The sequence below is a fragment of the Trematomus bernacchii genome, unplaced genomic scaffold, assembly GCF_902827165.1.
Source record: "Trematomus bernacchii unplaced genomic scaffold, fTreBer1.1, whole genome shotgun sequence".
Taxonomy (NCBI): Eukaryota; Metazoa; Chordata; class Actinopteri; order Perciformes; family Nototheniidae; genus Trematomus; species Trematomus bernacchii.
In genome coordinates this window covers 4,249,362-4,270,107 of record NW_022988098.1, presented here as the reverse complement: position 1 = coordinate 4,270,107, position 20,746 = coordinate 4,249,362, and the positions used below count along the sequence as shown (strand labels likewise).

The window sequence follows — 20,746 nt, the reverse complement described above, 5'->3', positions numbered from 1 at the left end:
CCTGAAGCTCATTACCTGCTGCCAGAACTTCTCAAGAGGGGGGCCGCGGGGTCACACAGGAGGATATCCTGCCTGTCAGTCAAACGTCAGGGCTGTCAGGTTTTATTTTTCCGCTTTGCAGATTTGAACCCAAGTTGGGGTAAGACGGACTAGTCATTAAAATCTCGCAGAGGGAAGCCGAGTTTTGATTTTCGCCAAAGCTCAATATATTTTTCCACAGCTGTCAAACTGTCTTTATGTCTGCTGCCATGTGTGGAAGTCACCTGCAGGCACGACTGAGTCAAGAGAGACAGGTTTCCTCTGGGTTAATGAGGAAGATGGGAGACAGAGGTGAGGAGGACTTGCAGGGTAGATGTGATTGCTCTAACTTTGTAGAAGTGTTGTTGTTATGTAGACCCCTTCTAGGGTCATATGGGACATGTCGTTTTGCATTTCTTAATTTTGTTGGAGGGAGAGCTTTTAAGTCATTTGACCATAAAGGAATTTGGTATTGGAAAATTAAGTAAAATGAACAGACGTGTTTGTGTGTCGCAGTGGATAGAGCCTTGGTGTTCGGATCAGGGCAGCACAGGTTCAAACCCCACTGCAGTCAACATGTCGTTGTGTCCCTGGGCAAGACACTTCACCCCAAATTGCTCCTGTGGGGATTGCCCACAGTATTGAGTATGTAAGTTGCTTTGGATAAAAGCGTCTAATAAGTAACATGTAATGTAATGAACAATGATTTGGGTTTCATTTAACAGGGTTATAGTTACTGTTTTCTGACAAAAATACTTTCTACATTATCTAAGAAGCATTGGCCTTTAGGGTACAGTTAACTTTTTATTTGCTCCATTTAGACTTGTCTTTGCTCTTCCCCTCCTGTGTGCCCACTCCCCCTCACTCTGCTGTCATGCCCGCCTCAGAAGTTATAAATGGCGGTGGATTTGTGAGCCTTTCATGGGTGTGTGTAGGAGAGTCCCTTTGTAAGCTTCAAATGTTTAGGGTCAAAGCAAGGCTATCATACACCCAGAAGAATTATGGATGTAAGAAGTGCGAGTTTGTTATTGAAGTGATAGAAGGAAGACCTAGAGGGATAGTATATCATACCACTCTACAAAACAACTAGACTGTTGTTAGAGGGAGTGTGGATCCGTCAAATAAGCAGGGGGAATTCTCAGAATGAAACATAAAGAGGGGTTTTCTTCCCCACCTGGCATGAGTGCAACACTATTGGAAAGCGCAGCTCTGACCTCTAAGTGCACTCGGTCTCCCGGAGAGATTTCAGCCTGTGACAGACCATGATGCCGTCCCATTAGCTGAGATAAGGCAGGCAGGGATTGAGAAGCTCAGATCAATGAGTCATTACGGGGAGTGCAGGGCTCTGGCCACAAGCGGCATGCTTATAGTCGTGGCTTAGCGGCAACGCAGGCCAGAAATCCCTCCGCCGCTTCCCACCAACCTGCAGTGAGGCCGTCCTGGAGGGAAAACCCAGCCGGATTTTCTCTGGATTAAAGGCTGATTCCATGTCTAATATGCTATCGAGGAATGATGAGACAGGGCATCAACCTTTCACCTGACACATTTCAGATGTGCAGCGCAGCCAGTAGGTTTCTTACCTTGACATGGTTTACATTAAGCACCATTTATGGATTCTGCTTTTCCGTGGAATGCAATAACTGGCTGATAAAAGATAGCTACTTATGGCGCATTTCCATTGCAGCGCGTAGCTCGCTTTAAGCGTGCCGTGTCGTGCCGTCCCCTTTTTTGGTTGTGCTTCCACTAGGCCTCGTTCCGGCGCGGCACGGCGCGGGGCCACTTTTTCCCCTCTTTTCTGGCCCTAGAAAATTGTGGTTCTATCGGGGCCAACAAACAGGGCTGAGTCGGGCTGAGTATGCTAAACTAGAGAGAGGAGCGCTGGCAAGAGGGCTAGAACTACAACAAGATGGACATATTTGACCGTGATTTAATTGTAATACACGTTTCAAAATGATGCCGAAGTAACAACATACTGATACCGGTTAGTAAAAACCATGAATTAATGCTTTGTCAAGTCTGCAGACAGACGGCAGGCGAAAAACCTTTTAAAATTCGTGTTTTTCTAGATGGAGATTGGCTAAGCTAACGCAGTATATGCCCCGACCGTCCACACTCACAACAACGGCCTATACAGACATAAATTAAGCAGCGACTGTATTCACCATGACACAGGCAGTCTGTGGTGTGTACTTGTTTAACTTTTGTCGAGTTTCTGAACATATATAAGGAGCTGTGAGCTCTGAGTGCTCACAGCTAACGGCTGTGTTGTGTTTCTGGATTTCTCATTGAAGATGACGTCACGGCTCCGCCTACACTGCGTTACTACCCAGTTCCTAAACTGTAATGGAAGCGCAGCATGAAGTGAGTCGGCCCTGTTAAGGCCCAACGCGGCCAAGCCGTACCGAGCCGTACCGAGTGTGGCCGAGGCCGACCGTGTAGTGGAAATGCGCCATTAGAGGTAGGGTAGGTAATTCACTTCAGAAACACTTTGTTATATTCCATGGAATGCTCTTAACATCCCGATAGCAATGAATATATTAAATGCTTTGACAATAAATATATACAAATATTTCATCTGTGGAAGCCGTGGCGCTGTAAAAAGCACGACCAATCGTCTGCCTCGGCCCGCGGCAGATAACTGGATGGCCTACCTGCCTGTCAGCCTTCCATCTCGTGCACAAACTTATCTCGTGCCCTCATTGGCCATGTGCGCGTTCGTGTGTTTTTTCGGTGGTGCACTTTCAAATTCTAGCTTACCTACCCTACCTTTAACAGGTGCTTTCACTGTTAAAGGTAAAGCTGAATGTGAGCACGCCCAGAATCGACCAAAAGGGCACTCGGAGGTTGCAGACCCCCGCTAAGGAGGAATCTTGCAATGTTAACAAAAGAAAAAAATGCATATATCTGCCCTGTGATTCACATCCTGTCCAAAATGTAATGGGGTCTTCCTTGGCCCAGACGACCCCTTCCAACAAGAATCAATACAATTCAGCCTGGAGTTTTAAATAATTCTACTTCAAAACAGACGAACCAACACAAAACTGTTAACTACTGTATGATAGTTGTTTACAACTCATAGTTTGGGTAATAGTTTGACCAATTGCTTTCGCTTTCAGTTTGTCTTCCTCTTCCAAAGAAGTACATTATGGACAACCAAAGGGTTTCTCTACAGCCTCTCTGACTTCTTGTGTTGGTTGCATGTTTAGGACGCATTAGTTGATGTGTATGAATGATTCAACATTTATTTCAACAATATGTTTACTTGCTAGTTTGTTGTGTCCCCACATTGGAACACAAGAGCAAAATAGTAGAAGGAAATACTAAGGGCTGCAAAGATTAGTTAAATGATGAAATCATAACTGCTAACTATTTTGATAATTGATTAAGCTTTAAAAATCGATTCTGGAAAATTGCTATTTTCAAACCCTTAATAAATATAGAGATTTGTTACTTTACTCTGTTTTATATCTTAAGTGGGTATTTCTGGGTTTTAATCCGACAAACCAACATTTGAACACATCACCTTGAAGGTTGAGATTTAATTTGAAAGTTGTAATAAGTTCTACACCTATTCTTTAAATGTTTTGTTTCAGTTTGATGGACCGTGGTACTGAGACCCCTCCCTCATCCCGTGCTCCTGCTTTGGCAGCCCATTTCAAATCCTCCCTGAGGCTCAGCGCTCCCTTAACAGCCACTCCCGGGTTACTCTCTGACTACATTTTGCCTGATATTGATCAAACTTGAAAGGGGAGCCCTTAAGTGAATGTGTAAAAAGTCCTGGTAATCAATGATTGACAGTTGGTATTTCGCTCATCAAGGTCACTTTGCCAATTTCGGCACGATGAAAAGCTGCAGGGCAATCAAGTGATGAGCGAGAAAGAGTGTTTGTTTTGTCTCTTCAGATTTTTGCTGTACCAAAGGGAGGTCAAACTTAGAAGGACTTTCAATCACAGTAGTACTTCAGCAGGACAGAAAACGGCTGAAAGGAGAAACGGGGAAAATCGATCTTTTGTCTCACAAGCATATCTGCACCAAGCTGCTGGAATAATGCTGCTTCAGTCCGCTATTACAGCTACAGCTAATCAAACTGGGACAAAACCACATCTCTGTTTTTCTCCTTTTCAGAATGAGTAAATCACATGTTAGACTGTGTTATTCTTAGCCATTTGATTCCTGTAATATATACACAATGTTGAAAAGAAGATGTATTGCCCTGTAGTCAGAGCTCAGCCAAGACAACCTGTGGATTGGCATTTCCACCCTCACATTACTGCTTAACCTGCGTGCACCTCCAGTCACTAAATGAATTTTGACAAGCACATTTCCTCGTAATGTGTTTAAGTGAAAGTCCTGCTGGGCTGTCGGAGGAAACCAAAACCCATCAAGTTCAGCACTTATAAGCTCCTTATTTGAGTTCACATGTCTGCATCGCTCCTGGTGCAGTTCGTAAAGGTCCCACCTCTTCGAAAACTCATCCCATTTGGCTTGGAATGGGAGAAACAGGAGATGCGTCCCCTGATTTAGAAAACACATTGCCCGAGTTGGGAAAGAAATGAAGTGTTTATGGTGGGGTTTAGAAAAGAGGCCGTACTGAAGGGGTTTGAAAGAAGATGCTTTGGCAATGTGTCTCTCTTTTTCCCCTCGAGGTCTGAGGTTTTGGTCAACATCGCCAAAGACAACACCTCCGTATTCCACCTCAGAGGAACCTTTCACACGCTTCTCTGCCTTCTCTGCCTTCCAACTGGATTACCCTCATTTGTACTTGCTGGTTTTGCACGAGTAGCAGAACAGGCCATTTTCATTTTCTACCCATTACAATATATCATGATAGCTTTGTGTTTATGTTCCTCCAGCTGCTGCATGTCCAAACCATCACAAGTCACACTTGTTGTGTGCGAGGTGCTTAAGCTAACGTGTGTCCATGTGCATGCTATGCATATTATCTGGAGTTTGTGAGACAGAGGGATAACACACACACACACACACACACACACACACACACACACACACACACACACACACACACACACACACACACACACACACACACACACACACACACACACACACACACACACACACACACACACACACACACACACACACACACACACACACACCTCTCTGTCCATCTCCCGCAGTTATTGAGCGGATTGTATCACCCTGTTAGCTGCAGGGAGATTACCAGTGACAAACTGGGATGGCTAAATCGGCTAAACTCTGTGACCCCCCCCCTGCCTCGCTATCTCCGTAACACCACCTTACATGGGCATCGAGCAAGGTCTGCCAAAATAAGTCTTAACTCAGATAATGCTCTGAGGATTTTGGAGCTGAAGAATTTAAATATTATGCCCAAAATTCAGACCAATGTAATCAACTCATAAACCAAATACTGAGGAAATCAAATGGACTTTGTTGGTAACATCTTCCATGATCTAGGGTTAGGGTGTTGGACAATGTGCTGGTGTAGATGCAAATGTTCCACAAGTCTGGATTATTTTTACACAATTCTTACATTAACCCAAATAGAAAGAGAAACTGGTCAGCTGGGGACATCTTCTCCCAGTAGAGTGCTTCCTCACGTCTTAAGGGAACCTATTATCTTGTTCTCACTCAGAAAGAGGATAAGAGCACAGAGACTTAGAAGGCCCTTTAAACACAACCGTGGTTTAGGAGCCAGCAGGCTTATAGCAGAGAGTGCGCACGATTGAATCAGTGACTTCTGATCTTCCCTGCTCTGACCTCTGAACCTTCAGAGGCTGAAGACACCGTGCTGGGTCAGAAGGCGCTAGGGAAGGATTACTCCTGAATAAGCTAGTTCATAAGATAAAGGCAAGGACATGGTTTACTTTCATGCACTGGTAATGTTGAGATGTGTGGACTATTGGCCTCTATACATATCTTTTGGAAAACATTTAGGTGTTTTTTTATTTACTATCTTTATTTCGTTGCATAAAGAATCTCTCTATTTGCGCTGTATGGATGTCGATTCAATCCCAGCCCCTTTCAGTCAACATGTAGATGTGTCCTTGGCAAGATACTTGACCCCCAGTTGTGTCCAATGGCATGGCCAACGGCGTGTGAATGTGGGTGAATGATGACTTGTTAATGTAAAGCGTTTAAGGAGTTGTAAAGACTGGATAAAGCGCTATACAAATACAGTCCATTTACCATATGTAGATTTCTCCTAAATCCCCAAAAGCTAAAGCCTCATTTACATAGTTAAACGTAACATTTCAGAAAACGTTTAGTACAAATGCCTTTGATGTATATAATCAAGCAGGGAACTTTCATTGCGATATATATTTTTTTCTTACCCGTAAAATAACTTTGAATGTAATGTGTTAACAAAATAAACCTACAGTAGCTTTTACTGTATATGATATCTATTCTGGAAATATATGGGAGGCGTGTGGCGCAGTGGGTTGTACGTTGGTGTTCGGATCAGGGGGTCACAGGTTCAAACCCCACTGCAGTCAGCATTTCGTTGTGTCCCTGGGCAAGACACTTCACCCCAAATTGCTCCTGTGGGGATTTCCCACAGTATTAAGTCACTTTGGATAAAAGCGTCTAACAAGTGACATGTAATGTAATGTAATATGCAATTGGACACATATTAGATCATTTTTAAGTTGCATATTATAACATTAACATTATTAAACGTTTGCATAATTCAACTCTAGTGTCTCGTCAATGACTGCAGAACTTTGCCAAATCAGAAGAAGTCAGTCAAGGATCATGCTTGAACAAAACTAGTTTGTACGAAGTTGTGAATGTGTCCTTTTTAGTTTTGTGTTGGAGACGCTGACCATTGCAGGCTTCCCCCGGCTGCAGCCGAAAACATTGAGCTGTTTGGAAAAGGCTAATCTGCTTAATTTCAGATGAGCGCTCTTTGAATAGAGAAGGTAATTGATGAGGCAAAAAGTGATGACTCTGCTGACATACGCGTGGATTGTCTCCTAATCCCACTTCCTGTCCCCAAGGCCTGGGAATCAGGGGCGCATCGGAACTCAACTCATCGCTGATCTGTTCAGAAGGGATGTCCCGTCTTGCTTCGGTCAACATCCACCGCCTCTTGTTCAGAATAACTGATGATAGGACAGAAAAACGGTAAAGGCTTCCGCGGCCCGACTTCTCCTTCACCCTGCCCCCCCCCCCCAAGGAGGAGGGAGATTAGCGCTGAGGTGGCACCACATGCAGTAACACAGGACTGAAGGAGCAGCGGGAGCCTGGTGGGAGGAAGAGACCTGGAGCAGAGCCACAATGGCTGCTGTGACAATCTGTCCTGCCTTCCTGTCACTCTCAGGAAGGGGGCTAGAACAACTGGCCTCCCACACTGCGACCCCACACTGCTGCAACAAACAAGGCATTCATAACCACAGGGCAAGATAGTGGGCCACTGGTGTCACATACATTAGGTTGCTATCCTGTGTCTGGTCAATTGTAAATCTCCCACTGGCCTGTCAGGATGCACCTGAGAGGAATGTATTGTCGCAGCGAGGCAGTTTTCAGCGCCGCCTGACAAAGTTCTCTCAGTGGTGCATTCAAGCTGCCAAGAAAAGCTTTTTCTCTTTAAATCCACTGTTTTCAAGGATAAGATGTTGCTCCATTGTTACAAATAAAACCGTATTTGGATGGAGACTACTTGGACTGCAAAGGATGCAGAATTACTTTAACAGAGCACAGCGTGGAAAACTGTCGACGAGGTATGAGAAAAAAGAATTGAAAATTGAATGCCTGAGCTGGAAGTCAGCCTGTGGGAGCTTAAACCTGCCTTTTTGACGCCTTTTGATGCAATTTATCATGTCAGGAAGTTGACATTAACTTGACATACTCTCTGTTATACCAGAAAGATCAACATTTAAAAAATATATATGAGAAGCAGTGTTATATATAATGACAAGTAAATATTTTCCCATTGGAACCCCAGGGCATTTTCAAAAAAACAACAGATCCGCTGTAAATTCAGCTTTAAAAAAAATGGCTTTGTTGCTAATATTTGACAGATTTATACGTTTTGATACAACTAGAGGTAGAATTTGTGGTATTAAGAGCTGGATGTTGGTTTAAAACAACTTTAATAGGCTACTGTCCACAGTCTATCTCCTATAAGTCTCTTTTTGCTACTGCATAGCAGGGTTTCAGATTCTTTTCGTCCAATATTCCCATGGAGTTTAAGACCTCTCCATTTCCACCAGCTTTAACATTTTTGCGAGGCAGATCCATCTTCATTACAACAAGGCTGTTCTGGTCTCATGCCTGACTGTTTCTCCCAGCTGCACACATCCAGACAGCAGGACCAGATACGGTAGAGTGTGTCTCTGCCCCTGAGTGTGTCCACTATGTGGGGATTACAGTCTGTCATGAGGCTGAGACATGCCAGGTAAAGATAAGGGAGGTTAAAGGTTTCATTCTGGGCTTTATGTTTAATCTTTGTGGCTGCTCCCACAAAGTTCTTCTGCTAATTCTGCATTGCTGTTCCTTTGTTCTTCTGAAGCAAACACTTGAGTGCATGGTTTAAAGGCATTTGCTGAATGCACATACAGGCTGGAGAGATACCATATACCATAGTGATGCATTGGTTCACAGGCTGTATTCATTCACATGTGTATCTCCACTGGGCTGGAACTCAGGGCTGGGAAGTGTTCGAGTGATGGCAGAAAGGTTGCAACCCAGAGCCCAGAGAGTCATGCTGAACATACACTCTCTCTCCTCCTTTTATTCCCCTCGCCCCTGTAAGCACAGCCTCATTGGGATTCTGGACAGGCCATCCAGTAATGCCACTTTACCCCAGGCAATCCCTGCTTCCTGATTCCTCTCAGGCGGAGGAGAGATAACCCTGACCCTGAGTTAATCCCAGATTAAACCAGAACTGCCACTGCTGCCCAGCGACCTCTGAACTCCCCACGTCTCCCCGCCGAGCCCTGCTGACCAGCGCTTGCAAAAAGCAGATTTAATCCATATACTATATACAAGAATTGGACATTTAAACCATCAACATCTTGTTTTTGTGGAGCCAAAAGTGACTTTGTCAGAGTGTGGAGCTGGAAGAAAGAGACCCAGTGGGGCCTGCTAAAATACAAGCTAACATTAGCTAACTAGCTTGCTCAGCAACTGTTATATTAACTAGGATGCTTATTTTGGCTAGCAAAACAATGCTTGAAACAACATGTAAAAAGGTAACAAACTGAAATGAACATCATGCTATCTAAGAGACCTTCGACTTATTATGAAAATGTTAACTGAGACAATAACTCAAGTGAGAGGCAGGGTCATTTTTCTCATACACTTCTCATCCAACTTATATTTGTGGAGTCCCTTGCTCGTCATTCAAAAGACTATAGGCCTATACTATGCATTTCAGACCAGGAGGTTGCCGCTCGGCAGCAACCAGTAACATTTCGGTCGGGTTTCCTGTGATTGAATAATGCAATGAAGGGGTTGCAGGAGGATTGAAGGTGTTGACATGTGGGATGGGAACAGGGCAAGATGTGTCGCTGCTGAGCTGGAGACTGTTAATAAAACACATGTCAGTTAAAACAGAGCCATGTTTGTGCAGATGTGTGCGATTAGATCAAGACTCTCATGGGAGGATCTCCTTCCCTACTTGTTCTCCACGTTTCACAACCCTTCTCAGCTGGATCTCCACCTTTATACGTTTCTGCTAGATTGAGGGAGAAAGGTGCTCCATTTGTTTAGAGAGAGGTCCATCTGTGCACATTATTGGCCTTATAAGATTTAAAGGAGGAAACATCGGAGGAATGTTTTGTAATATAAGTTTTCAGCGTGGATTTCTTATCTTCTCTTGTTCAAGCGATTCTGTACCAAAGCACATCTGTCTGCTGTTACATGAGTTTACATGAAAATGGAGATACATGTGTACCCTCTCTACACCCCACCCCCTCTGCGCCTGTCCATCAGATTCTAGGCTTGGCAGGCAGGAGTAGAGGGGCTTAGGTGATGGGAGCCAGAGGCCCTGTGATAAGACCATTTCTTCGCATGAGAGCTGACAGTGAATACAAATTGGTGCCATTAGCGATTGGGGGGGGGGTTGGTCAGTGGAGGGGTGGGGCACTACAGTGGCTCTAATTATAGAGCGGGTGAGCCCCCCAGGTCGGCAGGGGAGTGGCGGTAACGAGGTGGCGACAGTAGTAAACAGGGAGGTGTCGTGTCTCAAAGAGCATCACTGTGCAACTTGTGGATGTGCAGTCAGGAGTGATGCTTAATGATGTGTGATATGGAAGCGCTTTTACTGTGTATCCATTATGAGGGGTCGCATTTAACACGTGTTGAGACAAGAGAGGGTCACACCTTTTCCCTAGCGAGGGGGCTCACAGCAACAGAATACAAACAACATGCCATGAATAGAAAGTAGCCAGGAGTCAAATCCCTGATTGTGTTTTAGCGTAATTCTGCTTTGGGGATTCATTCCAATGATATGAAGACATATGGATGTCCCTGACTCTTTTCCTACATCACAAAACACACCTAAACCCTTCTACTGTGTGTTTTCAGTTAATAAGACGAAAACACAGAGAGCACCCTAACCAGACAACACCATGGTAGCAAGCTGACAGTCACAGTCTATTTTACTCTTAATGAACATCATGCCGTAACAAAAAAAAGCCTGCATACTAATGATTACGACCATCAAATCAAATCAAATCAAATCAGGTTTTATTTATATAGCACATTTAAAAGCGATTTTTGGTCGAGCCAAAGTGCTGTACATGTAATAAAAACACATTACTACAAATCACAATAAACGACAATAAATTACAACAGATATATCTTAAAAACAAAATAAAAATAAAACACACGGAAAAGTCAGGAATCGTGCTCCGCTCTAACTAGAAAGCCAGAGAGAAGAAGTGTGTTTTTAGTTTTGATTTAAAAACCCCTAGGGTCTGGGCCGACCTCACATGGAGGGGCAGAGTGTTCCAGAGCCTCGGGCCAGCTGCTGCGAAGGCTCGGTGCCCTCGGGTTTTTAGCCTGGTCTTGGGCACTACCAGCAGCAGCTGGTCAGCAGACCTTAAAGCTCTGGCTGGGGTGTAGCGCTGGAGGAGTTCAGCTATATAGGCCGGAGCCAGACCATTTAGTGCTTTAAAAACAAATAAAAGGATTTTAAAATCAATTCTGAACCGAACTGGAAGCCAGTGTAGTGAGGCCAGAATAGGGGTGATGTGGTCACGCTTTTTGTGGCCAGTCAGCAAACGTGCAGCAGCGTTTTGGACTAGCTGTAAGCGTTTAATTGAGGCCTGGTCCATACCCACATACAGAGCGTTACAATAGTCCAGTCTCGAGGTTACAAAGGCGTTAATAACCCTTTCTAAGTCATTAAAAGATAAATACGACTTGGTTTTGGCCAATAGTCTTATTTCCACCATGAATGACCATGAAGTCATTAGGAAGGTTTAATAAGGTAGTTATTAATTAGGTACTTTTCTCCTCTAATTTTAAACACTATTTCGACCAAGACCATTCATTTGAACAAATGTATATTTTTAGGGCACTTTCACTTTTAACATCCTGTTTTATTTTTGACTTTATAAGACAAATAACATTACAAAAAAGGACGAGGATATAAAATGTGTTATAGAAAATTGTTTGACAAAGAAAATAGTGTTAAATTACTCTTTAAGCTGAAACAGATAATCATTAGCAGAAAAATTATGATCACAGTGAACAGTGTTTTCAGTTTCAGAATAACTGTGTGGCGTAGCTTTGTGATTTATGGCAATTCTAATTTCACAGAGTTTGAGGTTCGATGACAGCGAGCAGAGGTGGCAGTGCTGATGCTTTGTACGTAGAGGACAGGTGTTTGCACAGGCATGCTGTTATGTCTGTGTTTCCTCTCCGAGCAGCAGAGCCTGTCTCTCCACCAAGATGCACACACACACGCACACACACACGCACACACACACACACACACACACACACACACACACACACACACACACACACACACACACACACACACACACCGAGGATTCAGCGAAGCTTGACCACATCACAAAACATTAGCATTCCTTTCTGTTGCAGGCTCTTTTAGCATAACCAATGGGGTCAGATCATATCTCCGGATGCCCTTGCATATTTGTTATCTGCTGAATGACGTGTCCTATCTGATGTGACACAGCGGCCCGAGTCTCCTGACCGCTTTTATTAACCTCCGTCCCACAGTGTGACTAAGCCGAGGCGAGCAGCTGCTGCGTTCACATGCTGTTATCGTTCCTTTTCATTTAGCTGCACAGCTAACCTCAAACCCACTCTCCAGTAATCACACAGGCATTCTTTAACCGCTGTGTCACTTCTCCACTGGCTTCGGAGCGTGGAGCTTAGACAACCCCAAATAACTCATGTAAATGTTTGACGTGAAGACAAGTCGCGATGAAAGGAGCTGTTGAAGGAGAGTGCAGGAAGGCACTGTGGGCGAGGGAACTGATTTGTAGTAACTCTGCTAACAAGATTGCAATGCAGGTGCCAGGACAGAGGCCAGCACAGTTAGCCATATGCAGAACAGGGCCCTTTAATCTCCATCGCCTTGTTTGTTAGCTCAGTAATGGCCCCTATATCAGGCGCTTCCTTATCCGAGCAGATACAGGAAATCACTGTGAGAAAGTTTTGCTAGATTAAGATAAGATAGAGAACCACAGCCGGTCTCAGATACAGGCGTCTGGATTCAAGCCAACTCCACTCTTACTGTGTAAATGCATCTTATAACAAAGTGATCTAAAAACGCATAGTCACATTTTGCAGAACGTACACAAAACAAAGCGATGCCTGTACTCTTTTTACGTTGCTTCAGGGCACTTTGTACAGTTAGAAGGTGCAAATTAATTTCAACCCAACACCAAAATGCCACACAAAGTCAATAGTTAAACACTAAGGTTGGAACTTTCGGAGCTCTAATCCTTTTTTCTTTTGAGTAAGTCGTGATTTCCTTAACATGTTCAAATCAGACCAGATAATTACTCACAGTTTGGGCATGTTTGCAACGGTTAAGTGAACAGAAATCTTGTTGCAACATTTGAAGGCCATGTTAGAAGAAATTAAGAGACACCAGTCCTCCCTGATCACTAGAGCTGCAACAACAAAACAGATATTTAGATAATTGTTGCATTATTCCTGCAAAAATGGCAAAAACAATTGGTTCTAAAATACAGAGATCTTCTGCCTTCTTCTATTTTTAACATTTAAAGTGAATATCTTTTGGTTTGGAATTACAAAACGAGCGCAGTTATACAGGTACATGGGCAGCAGACACTTCCTGAATCATTCACCGACTGAGACTCAAATTAATGAGATTTGGTAATGCACATTATGTCCAGCAAGGCTCCTAAACCTGTGGCACTGTCACCTGTGGCGTCTCAACTCATTACCGCTGCTTGTTAAAAGAAGACTGCCAACATTGCAATTCCCCCCCCCCCCCCCCCCAAAAGCAATGCGTCTTTTGTGCAGAGCTCCGTCACTGCTGTTGAAATGAAGCATGTCTTCTGAAGGGTAATAATACTGTCTTAACTGCAGTTTTCCTCCTCTGCATTGACAGCATTCAAAATATTTGGCCAGGTTTCCTGACAAGTGCTGCCTTTGAAGTGCGAGAGCATGCCACCTCCCCCGCCCCCTCTTAAACACCCTAATTATCACTCCTGTCACTCCGGTGCGTGTGAACCAACGCACCTCTCTCCTGACGGCTTGGAGAGTGCCTCAGGTAGTGCAGATTGTTTTTGATGCACCGTGAGCTAACAGGGTATTTCTGTCGCTTTGTTGCACAAACCCCACAAACTGAACGCTAGACTTTTCAGTTTAGTGTTATTTCAGTAGAATTAAAGCTTATGTGCTGCAGCTTTACTGTGATCTTTGGACAGAAGGACTCCTGGTGCAGTGGCTGCACTTTCAAATTATCGACCACACGCTCCACAAAGGGGAGAGCACAGACCCGTGAACTGAGCAGGTGATTGCTACACACTTCGCTCCACATTGCTCATCGCTCCCTTCCTGTTCGGTGTCAAAGCAACAGACCGCAAACTTTTTTGTCTCTCCCCCATCACCATCCCCCATCCTCTTCACCTTCTCGGCTTCAAGCAGCAACACGCTCTGCACTGTCATTGGCAGCCGCCTGCTCTTTTAATTTACCCAATTTCAAAGCAGGGAAATATGCAGCGGGCTGGAACACCCATATCAGTGTCATGAAGTGAGTGTGCGCCATGCTGTCAAATGCCAGGATGTGTAAATACCCCCCTTCAAATTTCCTCAGTATTCTTTGTTTTGTTTAAACACAGTTTTCCATGATCCAACCACTTACCCAATGTTTCTTGTGAATTTGCCAGGAAAGTTACGAGTGTGGTGTACAGTTGAATCACACTGGATGCAGCAATACATCCCTAATGTGAGGCAATTCTGATGTTAGGATGCATTAACTGCCTGAATACGATGCATAAAATCCAGTCTGTTCTTTCCAAGCGTGGCAGGAAATCATGTCATGCAAGAAAGCATGAACAAGTTTGCTTTTTTTTTCTTTCTGGAGCTCCTGAGAGTGCAGCGCTTGACATTGAACTTTCGTGTCCAAACATATTTCCAAGGTAAATTTGGCCCGTTGGCTATTAATTTAAGACGGGGAGATATGCTATAACATGCAGGCCTGCAGTCGGCAGCCAAGTGTTCTCTCAGGAGGAGGCTCAGTCTGACAGAGAGGCATGATTCTATACCTCATTTCACCAGGCAAGCTGACAAAAAGACTAGTATTATTTATAATGGTCTGAGGAAGGGGCTCAGACGCTTCCCAGCACAACCCCTGTATTGTATGAGGGCTTAGCAAGAAAAACTGCAAACAGGAAGACAGTGGTTCCAAATGTACAGTGAAAGATGAACTCAGATATTAACATCAACCTGTCAATCTCTGAAAATAAATCTATTGGATATAATATATTTTGGCCGGTAAATGAAATAAACCATCTGTACTTTCGCAATTTCGCTCCTTGTTTTCGTGTTGAACCAGAGCCAGGGTTATTGGATAGACTTCCCTCCTTCACAAATCAGCAAAGACACTATTTCAGCAGGTAGTGATGGTGATTTATTAGGCATGCTGTGTGTAAGGAGACACAGTGAAGTCTCATGAGTATACTCTGGAAGCATATGTACATGCAACTCTGTCTCCTATAAAATTACCTTCCCATGCAATGTGAGTGCATTCTCAGTTTTGTTTTTTCTCACAGATTACAGTAACAGTCCTAAACCTGTGGTTAATGGCTATCAAAACAACACAACTACTCGGTAAGGTTTAGAAAAATATTATGGTTTGGCCTAACAAAAAGTACATATTACGTTTTTGAAGTTACGGAAAGAGTTGACTTTTGACTTCACATGGAACAAGAATAACGGTCTCCTGGGTGAAAATCATACCTCCTATACATATGCCAAAGGCCATGAAAGTACCCTCACTCATTCAAAGGGTCATTCGAGAGCTATTTGGGGGTGTTCCCTTTCCTGTAGTGTGTTATATAGGTCTTTGTGCATCTAAATGGTCTGCAAAGGCTAAAATTCCAAAGTTCCTTCCAGATGGAATTTCTCTCCCACACACCCCGCCTAAAACAACACATTTTTAAACATTAAAGCATGTAAACATGTCACAGTAGAGGCAAAGAATACAAATATGAACCTGAAAGTGAGAATAATATGTCCTCTTTTAACATTACAGCTGGTGTAGAGAACCATAAGCTTTAGACAATGAGTAAATTGTCTGTGAATTTGACTTTTACATCTCTCTCAGGACATGCTATGACTCTTGACATTGAACTAGAATGTGTTCAGGACTCATCTTACTCAGATCCCTGTTCTCAAACACTGGCACAAACCGTTCTACCGGCCAGAGAGGAGTGTTGAGTTGTGGGAACCGGCAGTGGGCTGTGTCACCTTGAGATGCTGGGAGAGAGGAGAGGATTGTCTGTGTTCAGCAGACTGGAGACAGCGGACCGGATTGCCTCTCCCTTCTGGAATGAGAGCTCTCTCCTGTATGCATTACTTGTGTACACGAAAGATGGAGCAATGAGAAAAAAAGAAATTAAGGATGTCAGTCTCATTAAAGGACTTCTTATATGCGTGGAAGTGCATGGCTGGGGAGACCTTGAGTGAGGGTATCATGTTCCCTCTCCGGCTTACTTTCACCTCTAATAGAGCCATTGCCATTCCACAGGGGGAAGCGGTGCGTCCCCGAAACAAAGCCCTCGCTGTGTGTGTGTGTGTGCAGACCCCCCAGAGTGAACCTAAACCATACACACAGTAATGGGCTACTTCAGGAGTTTATCTGGCTCTAATAGACACACTTGTTCGCTGCTCCAAGCCTCTAAATCTCCAGGATAAGTCTGTGTGTTGGGGAAATGCTGTCATGCCCTAATGTGGAGGACAAAGAGCACAGCGGCCACTCTGAGCTGCTCCTGTTTGAAAGTGTAATCTGCTACTGAGGGCATGTAGTGGATCGAGTGCGCAATGTATCTGCAAGAAGGAGCTTTTTGCAAATTGAATTGAGATGTTTTTAGTCTATTGAAGGCCAGCTATGCTAATTTTTTTGCACAAACATGCTACCTTTGGGGAATTACCACACACTTTAACACAACCCTACACAATTCTTATAGATTTTACAGTGCAGGCATCATTCTTGATCTGTCACATTGCGGCACAGTCTCTCTCTTCATGTGGCATTGCTGGAATATGACTATTTACTCTGTACCTCCGTAAAATGTTGATAATCCAGTAATTTAATATATATAATTTCAAAGTGAGACATTACCTACATTCGTACTGTTAACTTTGGGACCTGAGTTGACAATACTTTTGTACTATAGGATTTTTGATTGCTGGATTTTTCCTTGTTACAGAGTATTTTGACAATTTAGTACTGCTACTTTTACTTAAGTCTTAGTACTTCTTCCACCATTGGCTGGTTGTGATTGTGTGTTTGCCGGGCACCAGTCTGAGGGTCCTGCTGGTTGTGTTTTCACAGGCGGTCTGACCCCCAGGCGAGTGTCTCAGTCCAGCTCAGTTGCCATTATGCGTCCTCCATCAACATTTCATAGCAGCACAATGCCGGCTGCCCCTGCCCGAGGCGAAGGTTGACTTTGGGACTGAGCTCAGAAAGGCTGACAGAGTAGGGATTGATGTCTAATAGCTGGATGACTTCACACTTTTTGTACCAGATCCCTTACTTCTTTCCTTTGACTTTATCGTGGTGAGATGTTTCAACAGTTTCATTCTTATGGTATTAAACAGCCCAATGGTATTCAGGCTAAATCATGAGCTCCATATGCAACCTATTCAGCTTTACTCCTGTTGAGCTTTAAAAAGTCTTACATAAAGGACTACTTCAACCAAAAAAAGATCCTTTTGTATATCATTGACTCACCCTGTGTAAACATGAATTATTTATTTATAGAGAAAGAGAAATATTTGATAAATTAAAGCAAATGGGTGCCGTTTCTAACAACAACAAAACTGAACTAAAAATCTGTTTTAAACTCACACAATTATATTAATTACATCCAAATGTATGCTCACTACAAAACACATTTTCACTATAATGTTACAATTTAAAACACACACACACACTTTGCACATCTGCACAGTTAAAACCAATGTGTTTATTTGGACGTGTTAATGCTTTAAATAGTACGTTTTTTAGCAAAAGTGCATGTGAGTATGAATAGTGAGCATACGACCGGATAAAAAACACTTGGAATGTACTGAAGGAGTTGTGTTACACTTTGTAAATAGAAGCCTTCACATATTTGTATTGTTGTTAATACATGCAGACTTTTCTCAATGTTTGAATTCTTCTTTCACAATAGCATTCCCTTAAAGAAACTTCAGCCCTGCATATTTCTTTCATAATAAAAACAAGGATTTTATTTTTACAACAACACCATCATCAAATAGGCAACGCTCCCCATGATGTAGTCTATATTACAATTAGATTTGGAGGATAAGGTATGAGGAAAGTGTTCATCACAGTGTTGAATATTTTGGCAGTATTTGAACATGCTGTGGGGTACACTGAGACTCCCCGCACGTTATTGTGTGATTATGAGATTAGATTACAATGTGTTTGTTTGGTAATGTGCGGCTCTCTATAGGGTGTGTTGTTGCCATGCACTGTTCACATTCCCTCTTCAGCTGACAGATGGTCCCATCCAGCTTCTCTCTGACAACAAACACACACTGAGAAGTTGCTGACAACCTGCTTCAGGAAGGGCTTCGACGAGCCCTTTCGGAATGTGTGTGTGTGTGTGTGTGTGTGTGTGTGTGTGTGTACAATGCGTTCTTATCCGGTGTGTTTCACTCTAGCCGCACGCACATATAAACATAGTAAGAGTGCATGGGGACTCATCATTCAACTTAGGTCTCCAACACAAATAATCACAGGGACCGGCCACATGTTGCATCTCCTCCGCCGTAGGCTCTGACAGCTGTCAATCACTCTGCTGCCCCGTAAACATTCCTTTTGGTGGGCAGTTATTAAATCAAACTGTACAAATATAGCAAATCTAATGCTATTAATCATTGCTTATTGACGTAACCCCTGCGTTAAATTTAGATCTGGCAGGAAAGACTGGTAATATCAGATTCCATTGGGAGTCTGTTTAAAAAAGGTCTCCAGAAGGTGTTTATTTTAAGGCCCAATGGTGGACATGTTGATGGCTTTGCATGCTTTGGTGTCCAGACCTCTTCCGCTGAACCACCTAACAACCGCACAAGAATATTTCCCAGTTACTTCAAACATGCTGAACATGACTGCGCATACAGAGCTTGCAAAAAGTGGTTATCCATCAACCGCCCTAAACATTTTCAAATCTTGAAATTACTTATTTTTATAAGTCTTGGCCGCTGCTTAGTTAGGCCCGACTCCCCACGTCGACTTCATTTCACACTGCCTTGCTTTTATTATACACTGGCACACCTCTGCTCTGATATATCATTTGTAAACATTGAAACAAAGCTAACTGTATTTGACAGTTTATCCTTTGGTTTCCCTTCACCACATTTCTCGGCTGCTAAATCAACAGCGAAGAACTCGGGTTAACCTCAAAGTGTGGTTCCCTGTTTCTGCTTTCTGTGGTCTGTTGGTTGTAGAATAAAGCCAAACAGTGAAACGGGACTTTCCAGCTGTTTGAGAGAAACCTCTGTATTTGTCCAACAATATGTCAGGGCCACCCTCCATTGCCTCTCCCTTATAGATTGTCGAGGAGTGTGTTTGTCTATGGTGCGGCCTGGGGCCTTCGCTGTCTTAGCTGTGGCCTCTTTGCCCCGTCTGTACGTGGCTGCTGAACCAAGAAGAACACATCAAACAAACACTCAAACACGGAGCTGAAGGAAGATTGGGTTACTCTCAACATGAGTGGACTAGTCTACTGCATTGTCTTACCATGGTGCACACTCCTCTCACCTTTAGAGAGTACCGTCAAACCAGGGATGAAGCAGTAGGACCTATTTCTAGCAATGTTTTCTAGGTTCCCATTGGCAACCATTTGGAGGCAATGGTAACCAGTTCTTGGCCTTTAGGTGCCATCATTGGCTATCACTTTTTACAGATAAAAAACTCAACAAGAGACAGCAAACTGAACAATTTGCACCCCAGCCCATCCACTTTATGGGAGTGGGAATTCAGCTTTATCATGATTAAAAACAATTCAAAGTCATTTCTGGAAGTAGACATGACTTCGAAATGATGGACAAGCCAATGTTGGTGTGACTTGATGGACCCAAAATGTAATATTTCAATAGTTAACATCCAATGGATCTTGGGTGGGAATCAGAACAAAGGTTTAAAAAAAACAAAAAACAAGGTTTGAAATGGAGAAAACATTTACAAATAAGTGACTTGGTTGATTCACTTCGTAAGAGTCCATAAAGAACATGAAAATAGCTTCTACTGATATTTTGTACAATGAAGGTCTGCACAATTGATGGTAACTACATCTAAATCGCAATATGTATATAAATGTTATGTTCGTAAATGTTGTATGTGGCGGGACTACGGATGGAAACTAGCTCAAAGCTAAAATCCGGCTCATTTACATTTAAAAGCATTATTTTGTTTAAAATGTTCATTAATGTGCACTGTCCCGGTTCAAATAAACAATTAAATGAAAATGAAATGAATATTGACTAGTGCAATATCCAAATAGCAGTAAGTACAATATGGCAAAATATGTGAAAATATGATTCTATATTAAATATTGTGGTGCTGCAGATGATTTCGTATTTGAAAGACCTACTAAATAAAATCCTTGTTTAGGACTAATCCTCCTTTTCATTGATTTTGTGAATGAAAATCGCATTTGCAGTGTTAGTCAAAATCAATGCAATATAATGTGTTTCTACTTGTTTCTTTCCTTAAATTATATGGTGAGTAAAAGTAGAATATGTTCAGTGTTGGCAACCACTTTTCAGACACCTTAACTTCTTCCACACGGTATCATTTGTAGTAAACACATCTATCCGTCAAACTACCGTGTCTGTCTTTTCTAACTTCTGTCTCGCACTCAACGGCAGCCATTGATGACTTTTCTAGATCCTCTGATCCACTCAGGAGGTATTAAGCCATCAACACGGTGTGACAGACGCTCAGTAGCACTTGTCTCTAATGCGCAGTGTCAAGTTACAGCCGTGTTGGTGGAAAAAAACATCAGTAAACTCCACACGGGTATGCAGGAGTGGCACAAGGAATGTGTCAGTT

General features: G+C 43.1%; 1 protein-coding gene across 3 annotated transcripts in view; it reads left to right on the top strand.

The window, feature by feature from the left end:
* LOC117475521 (semaphorin-3F-like) overlaps positions 1-20,746 on the top strand; it is a 67,256-nt gene that overhangs the window by 19,221 nt on the left and 27,289 nt on the right. The window lies entirely within an intron of this gene.